The sequence below is a fragment of the Bradysia coprophila genome (genome assembly GCF_014529535.1).
Source record: "Bradysia coprophila strain Holo2 chromosome X unlocalized genomic scaffold, BU_Bcop_v1 contig_416, whole genome shotgun sequence".
NCBI lineage: Eukaryota > Metazoa > Arthropoda > Insecta > Diptera > Sciaridae > Bradysia > Bradysia coprophila.
The window spans coordinates 923,042-933,799 of record NW_023503334.1 but is presented as its reverse complement, the minus strand read 5'-3'; the positions used below and the strand labels follow the sequence as shown (position 1 = coordinate 933,799).

General features: G+C 32.5%; 1 protein-coding gene across 1 annotated transcript in view; it reads left to right on the top strand.

Annotated features, from left to right (window-relative positions):
• LOC119069932 overlaps positions 1 to 10,758 on the top strand; it is a 74,400-nt gene that overhangs the window by 28,718 nt on the left and 34,924 nt on the right. The window lies entirely within an intron of this gene.

The following is a 10,758-nucleotide window of genomic DNA, read 5'->3' as shown; positions in this document are numbered from 1 at the left end:
TTGAGATGAAGTGAATGATCCGAGGCTGGAAGCAGCAGTAGAGGTAGAGGTAACAGGTACCGTTTAACATTATGAATCTAAATTTACAATGAGTTTCGACGTATTAGATGCATTCGTTGTTCCACATTGGCATTCTACCTGTAGCGTCAGAGCAGCGTCATCAGTTATCAATTATCATTTCTCTAAGGCACATCCACAATGGCTTTAACAATTATTATGGTCGATTGTCAGCACAAAAAAAGTCGACCACAATCCAAAGATTATTATAGAAAAATATTTAGTGATTTTAAATGTTATTTATCAACTCTGAACTCAACTCTTGTTTCGTTTGTTTAACAATTTCTTTCCATCCAAAACTCATACAAATTTTGCTATTTCATTAGTCATACTCCAGTAGCTTTACGGTCATAAAGACAGTTAATAAGAATGTTTGGCGTTAAGACTTATGGCACAGACTCGCGTTCGTGTAGCGTCTAGCATGTGAGCGCCTTCGGCAGAGGCAACGTATTGCATGGAAGCGATCCCATTGATATTCATTGTAGAAAATAACCTGTTGAATTGATCGGTAACGTTTTGTTTGATAAACTGGCAAATTGATTTGTAAATGTATGTGGTGCTGAGACTTTTCTATGTCGGTCAATCTGACCCAATTAGACCGCAATTGAATTTGGTCCAAACAATGCGTAACAACAATATCGCAGTTAATGAAAATCATCATCATCATCATCTCAATCAAAATCATAATACCTATGGCTACCACGTTTCATAATGGTTGTTTTTAGGTTTATTTTTCTTTTTTAAGTTTTGTTGGTAACGTCCATTCCATTCATAATATTTAAATTAGATGTCGTTCAAGATTTAATGAAAGCTGTTTGTGTTTTTCGAAGAAAAGGTAAAACACAAAAAATTACGTTACTCTGTTAGACAAAAACGTTTTTTTTATTTATATAATTATTTAAGAATTCAATTGTTGTCTTTTTTTGTTGAAATGACATTGAAATTTTTATGCAATTTATTTTTTCCATATAAAATATATTTGGGTTAAAATGAGATTAGTTTTTGGTTAGTGTTTGCGGAGGTGATATGATACAATGAATCGGAAAATTTTGTTTCCAATATTCGTCGGGTTATCGAACTGATCTTTGTTGATTATCAGATTGGCAGATCTATTTGATAATTTCGTTTGTTTCATTTGTTTGCTTTATGGTGAATTTAGTGATTGAATTGACGTGACTTGTTTCACGTGTTAATTAATCGGGGAGTTTGTTTCAGATATGTGAATTGATTTCACAACATCATCAGTAAGATCGATACAGATCAGCTGTGAATTTCAATATTTAACCTCTTCGTTCAAGTCGACTTGACGACGGTAACGAGGTTTGAATTTGGTCATTCAAAAATTACGTAGGCGCAAAATTTTAAACTTCAGATCCATCATCCTTCGCGAAAATTCATGGCGGAAATTTCGGAAACCAACCGGGTCCCACAGGGAATATTATTGGTAATTTATTTATGACAAAAATACTGAAATTAATGAAAAAATTACCAAAACTATTGACAAAAAAATACTTCAATTACTGACTAAATTACTCGCAAAAATTCCCAATAATAACCCCTGGTGTCCGAAGTGATTTTATAACTCCGACGTATGGAATTTATTCAATGTTACCTATACCACCTTTCCAGCGCGAATCTTACTCTCAATCAAAAGATTTCAATACACAATCATTGAAATAGTTATTTTCGTATCTGTGGTGTACGGTGTATTTTAGGCAATTTTGCGAGTTGTAGCCCGAACGAAGTGAGGGCGACGAGCGAATGTGTCTAAAATAAACCGTCCGGCGACATGCGAATGTGTCTAAAATAAACCGTCCACCACAGATGCGTATACAACTTTTCATGTAAGGGGCCGAAAACCCGAGATTTTTTTTTGCAAAACCCCCGTTTTCGGCCCCGACACTTGAAAAATGATTACGCTAATGCAAATGTACAATTCCTGAAAAATATTTTGTTTAAACAAAATCAATTGCAATAATTGCATTGATTGTCCGGACATTTTCTAATTTCAGTGCATTTTTTCTCCGTTGTATATGTCTAGCTAATAGGAACAATAACTCTTTTAAGTGAAACTTATCACAAATGGTATACATGCTTCGATACGCGGGTCTTACTGATGGCTTGGTGTGAATTGACGAAAGTGTTTTTTTATTATATTCATTAAAAGTGGACCTGTACTGCTACTTTCCCAATATTATACATTATCTTGCAACCTTGTATGCATTTCAAGTTTCTGTGCACATTGTAAGTTAAGTAAATGTAAAAGAGATCGTTAAACTGTTACATTCATAATTTCACTTTCATTCGCTTAATTCAAGAATAAGATGATTTTATGTTGTATGGCTCTTTGAATGGAAAAAATGCAGGAAAAAAAACTCAACAAATAAATAAAATCGAAAATGTTGATAGTCTGGTTCGTCGGTCATCAATGCAATATTTCGTTGCATTTCATTTTTAATGAATCCTTCGTTTCCGATAATCAACCAGATATCGCGTTTTACGCGTTATGTTCAAATCAATGCCTGTATCATAATTAATTGCACTGCGTTCGTCAATAGACATTCTATATGGTCTATGCACTCAGTGCACTCAATGCACTGCTCATTTAATTCAGTGTTCAACTATTTATGAAAATTGTTTTTGAATTTTGTTCTCAGTGAAAGTGTAATAAAAGCGAAAACAATTTTGAAACATTAAATGTAATGCCCGCAATGATAAAATTCATTTAAAGAGGAAAAAAAGCTCACAAATTAAAAAAGATGTGTAACAGTTTGCATGAATTGAATTCATTGTAATCCCCTTACGGCTGTGTTGTCTTATTAAGTAGTAAAAAGATTCCGTTGATCATGAGTTCACTTCACATTGTTTTAATGTTTTTATATCGTTGTTGTTTTTGCTATATAATACACATTTATCATACGCAATTGTCACGTTTTGTTGTTGATAAATGTTCGTAAGTGTGAATTAACTCTTATTTTCATTTACATTTTTTTTCCTTCATTCGAAAGGTGTTACAAATAACAATATTAAGAAAGGTAATGCCAGAAATGTCAAGACTTTTCTTTTATTATGATGTTCGTCGATCGTTACATTTAATGTGTTCAGCATAGTACAGATCGCTCAGTCTGACAATCATCAGTTTAATCGGTCTGATCTCTGACCTAACCATTTGCTGAAAAAATTTCGCAATAATCTTTCACTTCACTTGATCAATGCAAAAATCCGATAAAGTGTTGATGAAGCGTTATCGGGGAGAATGTTTTATACAAGAATTAAGCAAAACGATTTTTTAGCAGGATCGTCCATTATTTGTTGGACACGATTGAACGGAGCAGACAGCACTTTCACTATGATCCCCTTCACAATATTCTCCGCCGTGGCTCGCCGACGGATTGTCACAATTTCTCGTCCGAATTTTCGTTCCCGTTCCGCAAGTTGCCGAACACACACTCCAAGAGTACCATCTGGACCATCCTCCATTAATCGCATCATGATTTTTTCTTATTCAAATTTTCAATGAATAAAATCAGTAAATTTTCTAAGACTAGGAACAACAAGTCTAGTTTAGGTCCTGCAAAATTAACTCAATTGCCTAGGCAGTAGGAAATTATTTAGATTTTTAGTCGACATATATTTCCATTGAACATAGACTTCCATTGCACATGTTGTTGGTGCCTGTTAGGTTGAACCTGAAGTGGACATGTTTACATTAAATTTTGAATACCTTCTCTAACTGTAGCATCAATTGAACTAATTTTACATGACCGTCTTAAAATTTTGTCGAATCACGAAAAAAGGGCTTTTTATTCACGCCGACAGCTGAAATTACAAACAAATGCAAACTGAATCGCCCTGTATCGTTCTGTCTCCGTATACTTTTTTAATCTGTAATGAAAATCGATGACGGAGTGCTAACGTGATAGATAGTGCGTAGAGACACTAAAGCACTAGACATGATCCACACGGCAACAATTATTGCACTGAAGAAACAGAACCTATTTCTGGACAATCTAGAAATTTAAACGAACGAAATTTGAATGGATTAATTAATTGAACAACGGACGAACATACAACTAAATCGTTCAAAAACAATCTAATTTGTCGTATTATTATGAATATATAAGTTGCCATCTTTCAATTCGTCTGCAATTTCGTAATGTGATCTACTTTGTGTCTTGGCTATCAATTTAAATTTTGCTTTGAGATTTTTTGTCGCAAATAATTATTTCATTAATGCCAGCGACATGTTTTACTCTTCCTACATAACAATTTTTTTTGTTTTTTTTTTCTTAATAATTTAATCGAATTACTTTATAAACTAACCAACGTGGAATTCATTTCCTAATCAATGGTATTTATAAATTGTACAAAATTACACGTTACCAGTTGAATCAAACATCTTTTTCTTCATATCGAATGCAATGTTTTGCCATTCATGTCAGACAGTTTTTGAGCTCGCAACGCACGCATAAACGTAATTAATAAATTATATCATCTATAATCCGGCAGCGCATTATATGTCTATGTATATCCATGTGCACGATATAAAGCGGCTTAATCAAAACATGAAGATGCACTAATATCCGAATTGTGTTTTATGGTTCGTGATTCGAAATGTGTGCATAATGCACACGAATGATCAATTAGATTGCATTAGATCAAAACACAAAAAATGTCGGCTAATTCGGATGTACAAAAATCATTCTTTTCCTAATCCTTGTAATTACTTCCACTCCCAAATGAGAAATTGTATCAGTGGGTCGAAGATCAGTTGTATTTTAACGAGAAAAAAATCTACCAAGCCAACCAGCCAACTAAATAATTGCATAGATTCCGATTTCTTTAATTTACCACGGAACCAATTATTTACCTTTTATGATCGAATCCACTGTAATTACATTATTAAAAGACCATTCAGATTTCATTATTTGCACTTTATGCCTTGAGTAAACGTTTTACGTTTATGTGTATCGCCCCGGTGAAAAGTGTTAAATACTCTGTTGGCTTAATTTATAAACAAATTAAAAAGTCAAGGTTGATTTTCTTCAGTTATTTTGCCACTTAAGGCCATGATTACCGTTTCCAATATTTTGGGTACATTGTGTATTGGTTATACTATGCGGCTGATGGAAAAATTGTGCTCTGTTCAAATTGTAATTTATGAATGACTTGCAATTGTTTAGATGAAAGTGAAGAATTTGAATAATAAACAAAGTTCGGACACTGAAGACCTATTTGTAAATCTGTGGATAATTAGACGGAACGTTTTTAATCGCTGAAGAATTGTACACCCGATGAACTTAGCTTAGAATTTTTTTCCCGTTTTCAATGTTATTCAATCCACAAATACAATCCATATGAAATCACATTGAAACATAGCTCGATTACCCATACATGTATGCGCGTGAAACAGCAGCATCAGTATGAATTTGCGTAACATATACGACGTACGTACATGATATGTGCGAAGACTTTTATGTGGATTGAGAAACTGTGGTGTGGTGTATGTAAGTAAAGGGCACAAAAGTTTCTAAGCTAAAATTTTCGGGTGTACATCGAAACGTAAGGTTCGCTGTATGAAATTTAATCTCCAACAATTCAGTCAGGTTACCTGACTCAGGTGGTTGAAGTGGTTGCGGGAATGATAATAAATGCACATTTGCACAGCAGAATGAGTTCAGAAATACGCACACATCTTTGATGTTGATGTTCAGTGGTACTTTTAGAAAACTGGAAGCAACTGATAGTCAACATTTTCATTAAAACACTTCTTAATTTACCCTAACCATATCCTATTGCCATTTCATCGGAAAAGTTATGCAAATAAATTTGCATATGTCAACAGTGATGTCGACGATCTATCTTTCAGTTAAACATTTAACACAAATATTTTTCGAATTTTCGTGCGTTCAGTATTTTCTTTAAAATATCAAAAGTCTTATATGTACTCTGAGGTGCTCCTACCCCTACATTTGTATCGTAAATGTTTGATTGATTGGGTAGGTAACTTCAGCTTCCTATTTTCCATTGAAAGGCGGTCGGATTGTAAACTCAAATTTCACAGTAAAACCTGATTTTACACTAAAAAAAAGACCATTTGCAACATATTACTTCCATTGGCTAATTTCAACTTTTATGTGCAGTGCGCATCAAAAAATCACAAGAAAATATGTTCCCATATCCCTGTGTCAATTCAGTGTATCTCGAGGTTCATCTGCTATTTTTCATTGATTTCATTTTCCTTTGAAGATAGAGACTCAAACATTGAAACATGTGAATCAGAAATGTTTGTACTTTCCATCCTCAATAAAATACCCGGAAATAGTTGATTACATCCTCCTTTGAACATTTTTATCTTGACGAGTGGAAATCGACGCTCTAGTCGAAATGATAATGTTGGAATAACAATAGTTTTATTAGACATAGACAATGAAAATGTCTGCAAGTCCATTAATCAATCATTGGGATGCGGAAAGCCCACTTTGTTGCCTGGGATTGTTGTTACAGTCCAAAAAGACATCATCAAAAAATAAATTGATTTCTTTTTTTGCGTAGAACAATATTATGATTCGGTTAAAATTGAACTTACAGTTCCATTAACAAAAAATTACCAAACAGACTTAGTGGTGCATTTTACGTTCTTTTTTTTCGACAAATTTAAAAGCAGATTTCATAAGCTTTTTTTCGTAACTCCAGAAGAAAAATAAATTTTCTACGTAATCTTGTCCTGAAAACGTTGGTTTCGCCTTTGTGCTATAGCTGCTATCTACACTGCATGATTGGATATTTAAATTATTTCTTTTTACACAAAGTAGTGTTTTGTGGAGTGATTTTTTTTTTGCTAAAAAGAAATACAAATTTGAATGAGAGGAAAAATGGGCAATTTGTTTTCCATGCATATAAACAGTAAAATAATTTATTCATAAGCGAAAATCAACAACAGATGAAAAGTATTAAATAACCAATTTCAATCATCAACAAAGCTCGGGGTTTTTTTTATTCAATGAATTAAAAACATAAAATAACCAGAAGGAAAAACGGTGTTTTAGTGAGTAAACACGTAACATAATTTTTCACTTCACAAGGTTCCCAACTCAAAGGGCATTTAAACAATTTTTCTCAGTTGATTGGCTTATTTATAACATGTTTTTCATATAGAAAAATGCAGAGAGTGTTTTTTTTTACAAATTAAATGAAAAATAAATCGGTTTGTATGCACTTTCTTTGTGCTTTTATGCCCAGAACAAAAATTATTGTTTGTATACCACACAGAACAATTTTTCCACATTTAAATGTGAAACCATCGTCAAAGAATTTTTTTTCTGTTATTTTCGAGGTTATTTTCAACAGATGGTCTTTATTCATGAATCGTATTCATGAATGGTATTCACGAATCGAAACATTTGATGGTATTTTATAGAATATTAAATCTTTTGACTATATAGGTATACAACCGAACCATACCAGCTTCTGCATACAAAAAGTAGTTGGTTTCTACATTTTTGTTTGCCTCGAGTGTAAATATGATTTTTAATTTAATTTTGATAAAAGAAAACATTGACATTCACTTTACCGTAGAGTCTGATAAATTTTTCATCGAACGTACTTTCTTTTACAAAATGTTAATATGCATACATGGGTAATTTTGCATGTGCAGCATTGCTCACATAGTCGTAATTGATTTAAATTTGCTTCTGTTTATCGGTTAAGGTTTTTTTTTAGTTTTGCCGTATTCCGATTGCTAATAGAAGATTCTATAGATAAATCAAACCAATGTTGTATTCTGCAGTCGTTCAGTCTTCAAACTACTCGGTCTAGATAAAGTTGGTAGGATGGTATGAAGAACGATAAGATCACACGAAATGCCTTTTGTAACAAGTGATGAAAGCAACTTTGCGTTTAATTTTTTAGGTGGATTCAAACACCTTCCCCATCTATTTCGTAACTGGATAGATTATTTTGATTTAGTAGTTCTAATAAAAAGGGAGTCAGGTAGCTCAATCGATAGAGCGTTTCACTTATACGTTTACTCTGTCTATTTCTAATCACTAATTTCCAATTAAGTATCAGGGAATATTTTCGGGAAAACGGTTTTCCTTTATATTTTCAGATTTTTCCTAATTTAAAAAAAAAAATTGAAACAAATTTAGGAAAATTCGGGGAAATATGGGAAAATGTTCTCCCAGAAATAGTCCCCATTCTTCTATTTAATAGTTAACGCAATACCAACTTATCATCATGACCAGCAGTTCAACTATGATCTATTGAAGGACCCATGCTTTATTTCAAGTCGACGAAGATTCACTTTTGACAATCGAGCATTTATAATGAGCATACGATTACCTTCTCATTTGCTCGTTTATGAGCCTCTTCATTTTTGTATGATAATTCAAATATTTTGCAATCGATAAACAAAATCGATTCCGGAGCAGTCATTTATAATTTGTATTGGTTGAACCAGCTGACCCATGAATTTCTTCCATGAATTGCTAGAATTTAGGCAACAAATGTTGCATATTCAAATTCATGTAAGATAAAAAGTGATAGATAGGTTTATGTTAAAAATATGAGTTTCAAACGACACTTTTAAGTTGAAAAATGTATAATGAAGTGGCCATCAACACTTTTAATGTATTTTTCTAACAATTAAACGAGAAAATAATCCAAATATTTTCACGTTCAATAATAATTCTATCGGCAATCGTATGTGTAGTTGTTCGCGGAAAGCTTGACTATCTCAAAAACAAATGCAAGGCAAATTGTGCACAAAATATGGGTATGCATAAATTTATGCAAATATTATTCACATCGTTTTTATTTAGAATGGAATTCAAAACGAATATGCCGATATAAAAATGTAAAAAGAAAATTTTAATTCTATAATTTCACTAAATTGAAAGCTGACAGCTTTTTACTAAATTTTCATTTCTCATTTGCCTAAAAAAGTCCAATAATTTTACGAAAACAATAAATGCATAATTGACAAGGCAATTTAACCAATCCAGCTAACTTTTTTTTCCCGCGCTGCGTAAGGCTCATATTTAATATAATTGCATTTGAAATGAATATTCAGTAGTGTAACAATTGACTTCAAATCATTAATTAATGCTTCTGAGCTCTGAACTGTTTATACTTTTCATTTAGCATTTCCCCACACAACTCGAACAACTCATTTATTCGAAACGTAAATACCTATCAATTTAACACAATTGAAATTTAAAATTTGTTCAGAATTTTTTGTTTCGATTTTTGTCTCCATTCTGTCACTACTTAAAATAATACTTTATGTACAGCAGTGCGATCGAAGTAGTGCTTAACTTGCTTTTCATGTATTACATATATTATTTAACTTCACCAGTGCGTAAAAGCGACGCTTTTAAAAATGATGATCCCACTAACTCAACATCTTATTCCGAACTTGGTGTGTTTTGTTTGTATCTAGGCTATTTAGCTGTTATTATATAGCAGTTGGAAATTTTGAAGAGGTACATCAGGCGTTAAATAAATTGATCTTGTGTAATTGTGTAATTTCTAATAACTGCTGTTAAAGTGTTAGCAGCAGTGATAATTAGAAATGGCGGCCATTCACAATGTACGTGTGTTCTTAGAAACAGTTTTTGTGATCGGCAGCTAGGTCTTTAAGTAGTAATTTTGTTATTGCCTTAAGATTAGTAAAGTTGCTTTGGAAACTAACGAATTTGTCTTTTTATGTATCAGCGAAGAAAATGGTTTTAAATCTCTTTCTCAATAGACTTAATGTAATCGGGAATTAATATGAAATGAGATCGTACGGGTATGATGAAGAAGAATAATTCAAATGAACAACATTATTTCTGACGCCTGGAAGTTTCTTTTTAAAAGTTTTTCTGTGGTCCTCTTTAACCACCACCCAAGACTGGTGGAGCATATTAAAACCATTCAACAGCATATCGAACTGCGAGTTTTCGATATTTTTTAAAAATAATATTTATAAGGATTATCGTTACATATCTTATGCATGCAACTGCAGCTGTAAAATACGAATCTAGAGATTATTATAAAATTTGTGGTCTGCAAGTTCTGTAACCGATTTATGTTGAAATCAAAACAACGAAAACTGTTGCTAACAGATTGTTTTTAAACAATTCGTTTTTCATTGATTTTCAATCTGTTCAAATGGAAAATAACAAAAATAATGGCGGGGCTAGCATGCATAATTTTGTACTTAATCACAGAAAATTAAATATTGAATTTAACTGTCCATTGAATATATGTGGTTGAGTGTATGGTTAAATTTGGCAAATGCGTAATGCAATGCAATAAATAAATGAGTAATTACGAATGTCTCATTAATTCGGATGAAAATTATTGATACAGTAATTAAAAATCCAATGATCACTTAACTTTGTTTGGTCATTAACAGTTCGACACGTTGTCTTCAACTTGTGCGAAATATGTCAATGAATGATGAGGTGATAAATGTTATTACTAATGTAGAAATATACCACAGAGTGAGGATATTAAGAGTAACAGCCTGAGCCCCAGGTTCCCAGTAATGTTTCTACAAGGGAAACTGTTGCTGTTGTAATAAATACATGGTTTTAGGACAAATCTTTATTACGATTTTCGTTGCAAATTTTCCATTTATTAAGAGTTTTCATGAAATTTATTGAATGGTTCAGACCAGGGCAAATTCAAATCATGAAAATTAACTACTTACAG